The following is an 11,837-nucleotide window of genomic DNA, read 5'->3' as shown; positions in this document are numbered from 1 at the left end:
TGTCTGAATTGTCAGTGTGGGGAATGGACAACAACCTATAGCAATGTCACTAACCACAAACACACTCTCATCCTGCTCCAGCTGGAAGGGAAATGGGCAGGAATTCTCGCTATTCAGCCATGGACACGCTTACACTAATGCAGCCGTGAGTGTGCTGGGGGAGCTGGTCTGAGCAATTTGAAGTGACAATTCTGTGAGAACAGAATCATGGTGTAATGAAGTAACTGTACGTTAAGTACTTGTGGCTGAGTGGTTAAGCTGATAGGCTAGAAATCCATTGGGGTCTCCCCATACAGGTTTGAATCCTGCCAACTATGGAGGCATTAGTATGTTGGTAGTGCCTGAGTGTCCACAGAGCAGAGCTGGATTTGGTCTCACTGTGAGGCTGGCTACACTTAAAATGCTGCCATGACACTGCTCTAGCACTGTGGAGTAGACAGCTGCTACAGTGATTGGAGGGGTTTTACATCCCTCTAATAGCTACATTGACAGAACAATCTTTCCTTTCATTTAGCGCTATCTAACCACGGCTTAGGTCAGCTTAATTATACTGGTTTTGGGGTTCTTCACACCCTGAAAGACCATCATGCTCTACCAACTGAGCTAGCTAGATTTAAAGTCAGTCAACTGCCCAGTCTCAGTGTAGAAGGAGCCTGAGGGTGTTTATTTGTGAGCTGAGGTTCCCTGTCTGACATTTGCCTTCTTTCCTGGTTTGTTATGTCTCCAGCAAGCAAACCAGAGCTGTCACAAGGCTGGTTAGATGCTGCTTTCTAGACCAGAGAGCTGGGGTTGATTTAGCATGCTGCCGCCATCAGCTGGTCAGAGTAACCGGGCGGGAGGGTGGAATTTAGGATTCTCCCACCAAGGGGAGGTGCTGTTGGACTCATCTAGTGGGGGAGAGTCTGAGTCTGAGTTCCCCACATGCCACACACACATTTTCACAGGAAATCAAGTTCCCTGGGGAAAAACTCAAAAGAAGCCCAGGCCCAGGAGTGTCAGAGAAAGGAATCACTGTTTGCCTTAAGAGGTGGGTGAGGGAAACCTGCAGGTCCCCATTTGTGGGGAAGGTCTGGGGAAGTGGAGGAGGACAAGGAGATGGGAAAAGGGCTTGCAGCTGTTCTGCAATCCCCATGCTCCCAGCAGAAGGGTCTGGGGGGCTCAGCACTCAGAACTCACAAGATAGCAAAGCTCAGAGCCCCGTTACACAGAGTCAGACTGTGATCAGCTCACACCCAGGGGGAGCAACACCCCTCCCTTGGTCTCTATGCCAGAGCTCCTATCAGCTCAGTCCTTCCCGCAAGAGCGGGCTGCTGAGAGGGTTGCGATGGGGTAAATGAAGGCAGAGGAGGATTGTTCCTCATGGGGTTTTTTTTGTGTGTCTCTGTGATCCTGCTGGAGGAAGCATGATTTGAGTTTGTTTCAGTGACTTGGGTTGGGTTGAGGTTGTGACCCTGAGCACAGGGGTTCCTGCACTCTCTGCTCCTAACCCCTCAGGGAGTGGACAATGGAGCAGTTTCAGAAAATGGATAGTAAGTAGGCTAAGAAAGTGTCACATAAGGGAGAAGAAAAGCAGCATCCTCACCTCCCTGGTGGTCTAGTGGTTAGGATTTAGCACTTTCACTGCTAAGGCCTGGGTTCAATTCCCAGTCAGGGAAAGTGGCTTTAAACCAAAAAACCTTCAGTTATTCTTCCCTTGTAATGTAAAGAAACCCATTGTATTTTCCTGTTTCCCCATCTTCCCAGTGTCTCCATGGCAGGGCTGGCTCCAGACACCAGCGCAGCAAGCAGGTGCCTGGGGTGGCCAATGGAAAGAGGAGGCTTCAGGGGCAATTTGGCCCTCTCAGAGGGAAGGAACTTGCCACCAAAAGTGGCAGCGGTAGAGCTGCCATTGATTGCAGCTTTTTTATTTATTTTTTCTTTCCGCTTGGGGTGGCAAAAACACTGGAACTGGCCCTGCTCCAGGGAAGACAATTTGTTAAATCCCAGATGAGTGCAGTTCTATCAGTTCTCAGCCTGAGCCCTTAGGTCTTAATCCTGAGGCTATTGTCACATCATGGGGCCATTTCCCGCCTCTCTTTCCTAGGGAAGCACAATTTTCCTTGCACAGACACAGGAACAGCAAGATCTTTCTCTGTCCCTTGTGCAAAGCAGGGGGCCAAATTCCATGGAAACAATGGACAAGCAGGGGGCCCTGGGCACATCCAGCCCTGGCTGTGAGATGTTCCCTCCCCTCTTTCTTTATGCCCCTGTTGTTATTTCATGGATTGTCTGGGATGGGGGAAAAGCTGAGTTCACTCCAGGTGGAGGGGAAAAAGGACTCTGAAAATCTCAGGACCCAACCCCTGCTACCAGGATCACCGAGGTGCTGGGGATTTGAGTAGGAAAGGGACTGTGTGAATTGTCAAGGTGAGGAATGAATAACAATCTACAACTAGATCCACCTCATTAACCACTGACACAGGCTAATCCTGCCGCAGATAGAAGGGAAACTGGGAGTGAGTCTTTGCTGTTCAGCCATGGAAACAGTGACCCATAATAAGCTCAACCCCTCTGGGGCTGTAGCTCAGTGGTAAAGCACATGCTTTGCATGTATGAGGTTCTGGGTTCAATCCCCAGCATCTCCAGGTTCATTTTTTCACCCTGCTGCTTTGCTCATGCGCAGAGGGGATGTGGCCCTGCAATCTACCTGCAGGAGTTTTAATCCTGCTTAGTGAGGGGCAAGTGTCAATTGCATGGAAGGTCTGGGGGGGTTTCTGTTCCTAAGTCACCTTGGTACATGTAAGTTTCCCACCCGCTGTGCTGCTTGGGACAAGGGTAGATGAGAAGAGCGAATCCTCCAGCACTGGAGGGAAAGGTCCCATCTGCACAGACTGAGAGGCAAGGAAACTGAGGGGCAGTCAGTGCTCAGAGAGGAGAAAGGTCAGTGATTTACACCCACCAGGGACACTGTCTTTTTGAGTATCACAGGGGTAGCTGTGTTAGTCTGGAGCTGTAAAAAGCGACAGAGTCCTGTGGCACCTTATAGACTAACAGACGTACAGGAGCATAAGCTTTCGTGGGTGAATCCCCACTTCGTCAGATGAATGGAGTGGGAATTCTGTGCCTGGCTAGCCAACTACAAAAGCAGTTTCTCGTCCCTTGGTGTTCGCACCTCAGCTACTAGAAGAGGGCCTCATCCTCCCTGACTGAACTAACCTCCTTATCTCTAGGCTGATTCTTGCCTGCATATTTATACCTGCCCCTGCAAATTTCCACTCCATTCATCTGACGAAGTGGGGATTTGCCCACGAAAGCCTATGCTCCAATACGCCTGTTAGTCTATAAGGTGCCACAGGACTCTCTGTCTTTTTGAGGCGAGTGCAGCTGGCTTGGGATGGTGCTGACGATGGATAGAAAAAAGGCTGGAGTCAATGACAGACGAGACCACAGAAGGGGAAGGGGAATGGCAGCCCCACAGAAGCTCCTGGGTGCTCAGATGCCCCAGTTATTGCACCCTGGCCTGTCACAGAGAGAGAAAAGACCCAGCAGGACCCAGCCCCCCCTACAGTGATCCCATGGACAAGAACCTGGCTGGGAGTGGGGTGAAGGTTCCCTGTGGGCAAAGGGGAGCTGAAATCCCTCAGTGTCCTGGAATTTAAGCAATGGAAGCTTCAAACCCTGCACGGGTCTGGGCTGAGGTGCATCAGCAGAAGGTAGGACCAATGGCATTTTCCTGACTCACAGGGAACTTAAACTAACATGCTCAAGATCACACATTCCTTAGGAGAAAACGAAGGGAAAAAAAAACAAAACCCACCAAACCGTTGCTGTTTCTACCCAAATGATCAATGAGACCAGAAAGTGAGACTGTGCAATTAACTGTCTGGGACTACACTGACTCTGCAGTTACTTGGATGCAGACACACCCAGCTCTACGGTTGGGAAACGTACAGAGACTCTGCTGCTGCTCATGAACTAGCAGCACATGACCTCTAAGCAGCTGCCATTCGAATGTATCTGAAAGTTACAAGGAACAACGATCTGTGTTAAAGGAAGGTTGCCATTTACTAGAGCCCCAGTTGATGCCGTGTGCACAAAGAGAGGATTGAATGTGTAACAGGGAGTTTGTAAATCTTGGTTATTTTAGTTTTGTAACAGGCTCATGTCCACCCCCAGTAGAGTTTTCAGTCCCAATGGCAACTTACTTACCAAATGTAATACAGACTAGTCCATGCCTCCCAAGTGGATGTGGTTCTTGTTCTTCTGCACATTGTAGCCCATGGAGGCCAAGGACCTGCAAATGTGTCTTCATGTGCCTGTGTTTCATTGATGAAAACATAAACTAGACCCTTAGAGTATTGGAACTGATTTCAGCTGGGGGACATGTTTGTGAGGTTTTTATGCATTTACACAGGAAGACATTGAATGTCCTTATTCATTTTGGGGATCCCTATTTAGTGGAGCTCCTGAGCATACTGGAAATAGAATTATTTTTACTGAAAGAACAGGTTTGTAAAAGAGCACTTGGAGTTGAACCAGGGGCCATGTAATCTGTAGTCAAACACTCTACCACTGAGCTATTACCCCATGACATTTGCATTGGCAAGTCAGTGATATTAAGGATTTTGAAGGACGGGCTCTGCCTCAGAGAGCTCCTTTTCTATTCCCAGACCACAGGGGTTTTAAAAATGGGGTTTGATTAAACTTTATATACACATGTAGACACCACAGTTTGCACACACACCAACATAGCTTCCCCCACTGACATAGCTACCACCTCTCGGGGAGATAGGTTAACTGCACGGATGCGACAGATATCTCCCCTCCGCTTAGAGCAGCTTCATTATTTATGAATAGGTGGGAAATAACCTCCTGAATGGACAGGAACCAATGTATCAGATATTGCTGTGTCTGCATTCAATATGGGTAACTGGTCATATTGGGCTGGATTAGTGGGAGCGTTGCCAGCAGATCGAGGGAAGTGATTATTCCCCTCTAGTCGGCACTGGTGAGGCCACATCTGGAGCCTTGCGTCCAGTTCCCCCCCGCCGCCACTACAGAAACAAATTGGAGAGAGTCTAGGGGACTGGGAACTAGCCAACCAATGCCCTCCCCTCCCCCACTAAGTTTTAGTAAAGGGCCAAGAGCCCCCTTACACAAGCCAGCCCCATGAGGGTCACCCATGTGCAGAGACAGCAGCACAAGCTGGTCCCATGGTGTAACGGGCAACACTCAGGACTCTGAATCCTGCAATCTGAGTTTAAATCTCAGTGGGTTCTTGTGTTGGCTGGTGGTAAAGCCCTGGAGCTCCCAGTGCTCAACTTCCCTGTCTCCAGTTGTGCAAGAGCCAGTCTTTCCCCTCCTGCTGGGTGACTCACACCTCCTAGAGCCAGGTCTCTGGCTGGGATGGCCACAATGGGTTGGGGCTGTGGAACTTGCTACCCTGATGGTTGGGATTCTCGCTGCTTCACCTCATGCCCACAAGTTTGGCCCTTGTGCTTCCTGCCACACTTTTCCTCTGGCCCACATGGTGCTTGAAGAAAGGAGGGTCAGGGCTGGGATTGATAGTCAGGGCTTGGCAGGAGGGAGGAAGAGCCCCAGGCTGGAGCCCCACACACCTTCCCTCCTCCTCTGGGCACCTAGAGCAGAGGTGGCCCAGGTCTGTCTGCTGGACACCTCGGCAGAGTAGGTGAGTTCATGTAAATACAGTCTGGTCCCAAAGCCTCCCCCAACCCTGGCTCATCACTAGCTCTCAGGGTAGAGCTCATCCACACCTTGCCTCCAAATCATCATTTGAAATTCTGAGGTTGGCCAACATTGCCGAAGCCAATGCACCAACATTGTCAGCAAACACAACAGCTGGGTGAGGAAACCCGACTTTGTCCAGACTTCTCAAACCTATTTTACTTTCTCAGGTACAAGTATTTTTCATACGTTGGATCTGCTTTTAAACTGTGTGTTAACGTTTCAATTTCCATTCAGATTTGCAGCCAGTGACAACATTGGCAGCGCTGCATGTAACTACCTGACCACTGGGGGGTGTTGGGGAAATTCGGGGGAGGGGTGCACAGCCCCCTGGCTGGGGGGCGTATAGGAAATGCCGGTTTCACTGAATTGAGTCTCCTACTGCAGCACCTCAGTAGGTCACATCAGAGAGGAGCTGCAGTGTCTAGGCAGTGGGATGCCTGTGCCTTTAAGAGCCCAGCCCTGGGAAGCCCATGCTGAGAGGTGCTGCCTGTGGGAGGGGAAATAGAAAAGCCCCTCTGCTCCCCGCACCCTGTTTTTGCAAACACTGGAGTCTCAGCCCCCGGGGTAACTGTTACCCCTCTGCCCCTGCCTGTGCCGGGGTTTAACCCTCTGGCAGCGCCTCCCCCTGGGCTTAACCTGGCTCCTTCCCCCCTCCCTGACTTTGCACTTCAGCCCCTCTCCTAACTCTGCCTCCAGCTGCTTGACCCCCCCGACCAGTCAATTTCCACCCCCTGCTCGGACCCTGGCCACCCCCCTCCTCTGATTTGCCCCCCTTTGCCCCTCTTTAATCCCTGTAAAAAGTAAGGGGGGGCTGGGTCCCATTCTCAGGGGGGGCGCCTAGCCCCTGCCTGCCCAATGCTCAAAGCGCCCCACGATCTTGCGGATGTTCGCCGAGTGCTGCAGGGTCACCTGCAGGGAGAGAGAGATGCGGTTAGGAGGTGATGCAGCCAAGGGTGCCTCACCCAACACTGAGATGCAGCCACCTCTGGGGTGAGTTGCACAAGTCAGCAAATGAATCTGGAACAGGAAATGCACTGAAAGGACCAAGGCAGCTGCAGGAGGTGGAGAAAACCAGAAAAAGCAGGAGCCCTGGATCCCAGCCCTGCCTCTCCCCCACTCTACCCACTAACCCCCCTCCCCTCCCAGATTTGGGGGGAGAACCCAGGAGTCCTGGTCCCCAGCCTTGTCCACCCCCATATTCCACCCAACAGCTGCCCCCGCAATTGCAGGGCAGCACCATGGGGCACACTAGGGCCTGCCTGTTTGCACAGGACGGGCAACACCAGTGCCTCAGGGGAGAGATGATGCTAAGGGAGAAGCAGGCAGCAGACACCCCCACAACAGAGTAAGAAGTGCTAGGGGGCACCGTGCTGCAAGGAGTGAGGGGGGTTGGCAGGGAATGGGAGGATCTCCCCTCACAGCGGGTGCATCTGTCTCCCCAACAATTCCTCCCCAGCCCTACCCCGGCCCAGGCTAACCCCGGCCCAGCTACCAGGGTTACATTTGGCCTGGATTCCCCAGCTGCTGGGGGAGGGGCGTGGGGCTGGGGAGCATGAGCCTCTACTCCCCCTTCCCCCGACACAGCTGCATGGAAACTGACCAAAGGAGCCTGCAGCACTGCTGCCTAGAGGAAACTGAGGCACCAGCCAGTGACAGACACATCATGGCTCTCCTCAGCCTCATCCTCTTTTCCAGATACAACCCGGGGTATGTGAGGAGGGTAAACTCAGGGCAGTTGCATAGTTAACCTGTGGAACTCCTTGCCACAGGATGTTGTGAAGGCCAAGACTATAACAGGGTTCAAAAAAAAAAAAGAACTGGCTAAATTAATAGAGGACAGGTCCATCAGTGGCTATTAGCCAGGGTGGGCAGGGATGGTGCCTGTAGCCTCTGTTTGCCAGAAGCTGGGAATGGGCGGCAGGGGGTGGATCACTGGATGATTCCCTGCTCTGTTCATTCCCTCTGGGGCCCCTGGCAGGAGACAGGAGGATACTGGGCGAGATGGACTTTGCGTCTGAACCAGTCTGGCCGCTCTTATGTCTCCCTTGGTGCAGCAGTGACACCCAGTGGGCAGTCAGAGTAATGCACAGAAGGTGTCTCCGTTGGCGCAGCAGTGACACCTCGTGGTCATTCAGGGTAATGCACAGAAGGTGTTTCCCTTGATACAGCAGTGACACCCAGTGGCCAGGTGGCGTAATGCACAGCGTGTGTCTGCCTTCTAGGAGCAGTGACACCCACGGACCAGTCACGGTAATGCACAGAGTGTGTTTCCCATGGAGCAGCAGTGACACCCAGTGACCAGCAGGTGGCATCAGACTCTTCTCGTTTGGTGGGGGACTGAGGTGGGCTAGACAAAAAAAAATTGGGGGGCAGGCTCCATCCTTTATGGGAGCAATACAACCTTTATTAAAAATAAAATAGTAAACAGGGTTTACTTTAATAATATAAATCTGTCCAAATTTTAATACTATGAGCTCAGATCAAGTGTGAGCAGTCTCTTGGTCTATCCAAGGACATGATCAAGTGTCTTGATGTTTTTGGTCTTTTGGCCTCGAGATGAAAACCTTGTCTGAGTCTTTGGAACCTTGAGATAAAAATATTATTTAAATCCAAAGTTCTTAAAGATCCCATCAACAACAAAAAACTAAATGAAAAATTGAAACAAAAAACAATGCTTAATTTAAAACCCAAACATTAAGAAAAACTTTGTTTTTAAAAATAAAAACTAACAAATGCCATAAATTAATAATTTCAACATTTTATCAAAAAGGTGTGCTACAGCAGGATGAGAAACTAACATAAAATAAATAAGCCTGACCACTAAAACCTCCCATAAAGGAATCATATCCTTGAATACTGGCCAAATCTGTATAAAATATGCAGAACTATGTCAAAACTGGTGTTGCAGGTCAGCCATTCGAATACAGAAAATGTCAATTAAAAGCTCCATTCCAATTAAAAAAAACAAAACAACCCAATAAACCAAAACCGTCACAGCCTGAAACAAACCTACACAGAAGCAAAATTAAACCTGTGCCAACATTGGAACAAACGATGTAAATTTCTAATTCTAACTTCTTGTTTCTCCCAGGAGGAAAGTGTTTTGCATCTCAGTAACCAGGCTGTCACTGCAGCTTTCCTTTCACTAAATAAGAAGTGGCAGTATCATAGCCAATGAGGTTAATCCGAGGCGTGATTATTGCTAGTTGAAAACTTTTCCCAATGCCCTCAGTTTTCTCTATGAGAAATTGAAATTGTATCTTTGCACTAATATCCCAAATGTGCAAGTCTATCCCCTCAGAGCAGCCCCACACCCTGAGCCCAGGGGAGAATCTCAACTGTTTTGTGCATTTGTAACCCTGGGGCCTGAAGCTGATGAGAGAAAGGGAAGTGAGCGATCTTGGAGGTTTCCAATACCACCTGCTGGGAGCAGAGGGAATTGACTGAGCAACGTCCTGGTTAATTTTCACCTTGTTCTCTGCCAGCAGGCTCCACTGGAGAGCTCGGGAGTGACTTGACAATGGCAGCACCCTATGTACGTTTTGGAGCCATTGGGGTGAAATGTGAGTACTTTTGGGGCTGGGACCCACATGAGAATGGATGTGCACAAACTGGAGAGAGTCCAGCAGAGGGCAATAAAAAATGATTAGGGGGCTGGGGCACATGACTTACGAGAACCTACAGGCCATATCCTGTATGTTAAGCTAAGGCAAAGTTAGCATCTCTATAGTGTGACCTTTTACTCAGAAAGGAAAATTGACCTTTATCTTGTTAAATAAAGAGAGAAGTACCCACGCTTGTCTAAGACCTTTACCTAGACCAATCGACAATGGAGAATGGCATAAGGGGTTTTTCAGTGTTGTACCCACAGAATTAACACGTATACCACAAGGGAACTTATGTGCATGTCATCAACACACACAAACATACTAGCCTATGAAGTAAGCGTACCCTAACGTTTTGTGGGTAAGGAATGAAATTTGGGCATAGGAGGAAGGATTTCAGGCGCTTGTGCCCTATAAAAGAGGTAACCCACCTCGCTAGAGCACGTTGCTCTATCATTCTGACTTACTTCCTCCACTCTCTCTCTATCTACTATCAGTAGGCTGTACTTGTTCTTAAACTTTAAGTTTCAAAGTAACTCGGCTAAGCTTGGTTTCCCTAAGTTTTTATTCTTTATTAGGATTTGATTTTAAGTTTAACTTATTCAAGTAAACCCAAAGTAACATTAGCTTTTTCTAAGCACTGCATCTTTCACTCAAGAATTGAGAAACCTGAACTGCAAGGCTGGTCCCGTGTCTCTTACCACCAGGTTATCAAGGAAGGGTGTGAGTATATTAACCAAAACTTTGTTGCATATAATGCCATATGTATCTTTTAAATAGCAGTAATGCAACTGTAACTTTATAACTCAATTAAATTAAATAAAATGTAAGCTAATAAATTAAATTTTCATCATATTTTCCAAATTAATATTATTAGTATACCCTAAATCAGGCTACATGGGACAGAGAGTTGGAGTGAAGGGGGATGAGAGCACTGGCTAGGGGGTGCAGGCTTTGGGGTGGGGGTGGAATGAGAGGTTCAGGGTGCAGTAGAGGGCTCAATGTTAGGGCAGAGAATTGGGCTGTGAGGGCTCTGGAACAAGGCCAGGAAAAAGAGAATTGAGGCATGCAGGGCCGTCCTTAGGATTTATGGTGCCCTAGGCGAGATTATGAAACTGGTGCCCCTGTGCCTGATCTGCTCTTAGCAACACAAATATAAGCATACAGTATTGGAAAACTTGCCACATTCACGTTATTAAAGCCAGTTTAACTTAATGAAGCACACTGTAATGCTGATGCACTAGCACTAAAGAAGTGGCACTATAGAAAAAATTCTGATTTGACAGAATGATGCAAATAATATAATTTTTTTAATTTGTCTAATTTTTATTGGAAATTTCTATGAAGAGGTATTGAAACAAAGATTTGTTTTTAATTAAAAGCAATCTTTCTGGCTTTTTTGGCTGCAAAATCAGTTTAATAAGCTGGGTCTCCAAACAGTGGGACAATATAACCCTAGTTTTACTGCTAGGTAAAGCACAAAGTGACCAAAATGAAGTCAGCACAGCATCATCTCATCTAGATTAAGGTAGCACAGAAATGTTACAGAAGTCCTATTGTGCCTTATTTTGTTTGGAAAGACATTAGCAATAGCAGCACATTCACATGATAAAATACATGATAAATCACTGCCTCTAAAGTTCCATCAAAAACGGACATTTTCACAGCTCTAGCATGATCTGCTGTACAGATTCTTCACAAGGAAGTGTCCCGGGCCTTTTTAACTCATAGTAACTATGGATTTACTTTATGAAAGTTGGAGAAAACATTGTGAAAACGTAAAACATTGGCTGCCCAACTTCTGGGCTGGCAAAAGCTATACTGACTCACAGGAAAAAAAAAAGCAGGAGAATCTTAGTACAACATATGGTCAGTCTATACCAGGGGTCAGCAACCTTTCAGAAGTGGTGTGCCAAGTTCACTGTAATTTAAGGTTTCTCGTGCCAGTAATACACTTTAACGTTTGTAGACGGTCTCTCTCTATGTCTATATTATATAAATAAACTATTATTATCTGGGGTCCCGGACACCAGTCCTGCTCAGCCCACTGCCAGCTGAGTAAATGGAACCCCAGACCGGCAGCGGGCTGAGCGGGACTGGTGGCTGGAACCCTAGACAAGGATCCCAGGCCCTGCTCAGCCCGCTGCTGGTCTGGGGTTCTGACCACCAACTCCTGCCAGCCAGGATCCCGGCCGCCAACCCCCCTCAGCCCACTACCAGCCTGGGATTCTGCTCACCCAGGCTGGCAGGAGGCAGAGTGGGGCCGGCAGCTGGGCTCCTGACTGGCAAGGGGCCGGCAGCCGGAACCCCGGAGTAGCAGTAGGCTGAGTGCTGCCGGCACCCCAGACTGGCAGCAGACTGAGCCACTCAACCCCCCCACCGGCCCTGCTCAGCCCGCCACCAGCCCACTCAGCCCGCTGCCGGCTGAGTGAATGGAACCCCAGGCTGACAGCAGGTTGAGTGGTTCAGCGGCCTGCTCAGCCCGCTGCCATCCTGGGGTTCCTT

General features: G+C 49.0%; 3 non-coding genes across 3 annotated transcripts; all 3 read left to right on the top strand.

Annotated features, from left to right (window-relative positions):
* Positions 1-1,583: 1,583 nt before the first annotated feature.
* On the top strand, positions 1,584-1,655 carry TRNAE-UUC. The gene has a single exon. It is a non-coding gene; the product is annotated as a tRNA-Glu (tRNA).
* Positions 1,656-2,552: 897 nt separating this feature from the next.
* Positions 2,553-2,624, top strand: TRNAA-UGC. Its single transcript has one exon. It is a non-coding gene; the product is annotated as a tRNA-Ala (tRNA).
* Positions 2,625-8,872: 6,248 nt separating this feature from the next.
* On the top strand, positions 8,873-9,012 carry LOC120375943. The gene has a single exon (XR_005586877.1). It is a non-coding gene; the product is annotated as a U4 spliceosomal RNA (small nuclear RNA).
* Positions 9,013-11,837: the final 2,825 nt, after the last annotated feature.

The sequence above is a fragment of the Mauremys reevesii genome, linkage group 12 (genome assembly GCF_016161935.1).
Source record: "Mauremys reevesii isolate NIE-2019 linkage group 12, ASM1616193v1, whole genome shotgun sequence".
NCBI lineage: Eukaryota > Metazoa > Chordata > Testudines > Geoemydidae > Mauremys > Mauremys reevesii.
This window is presented reverse-complemented; position numbering and strand designations above follow the sequence as displayed.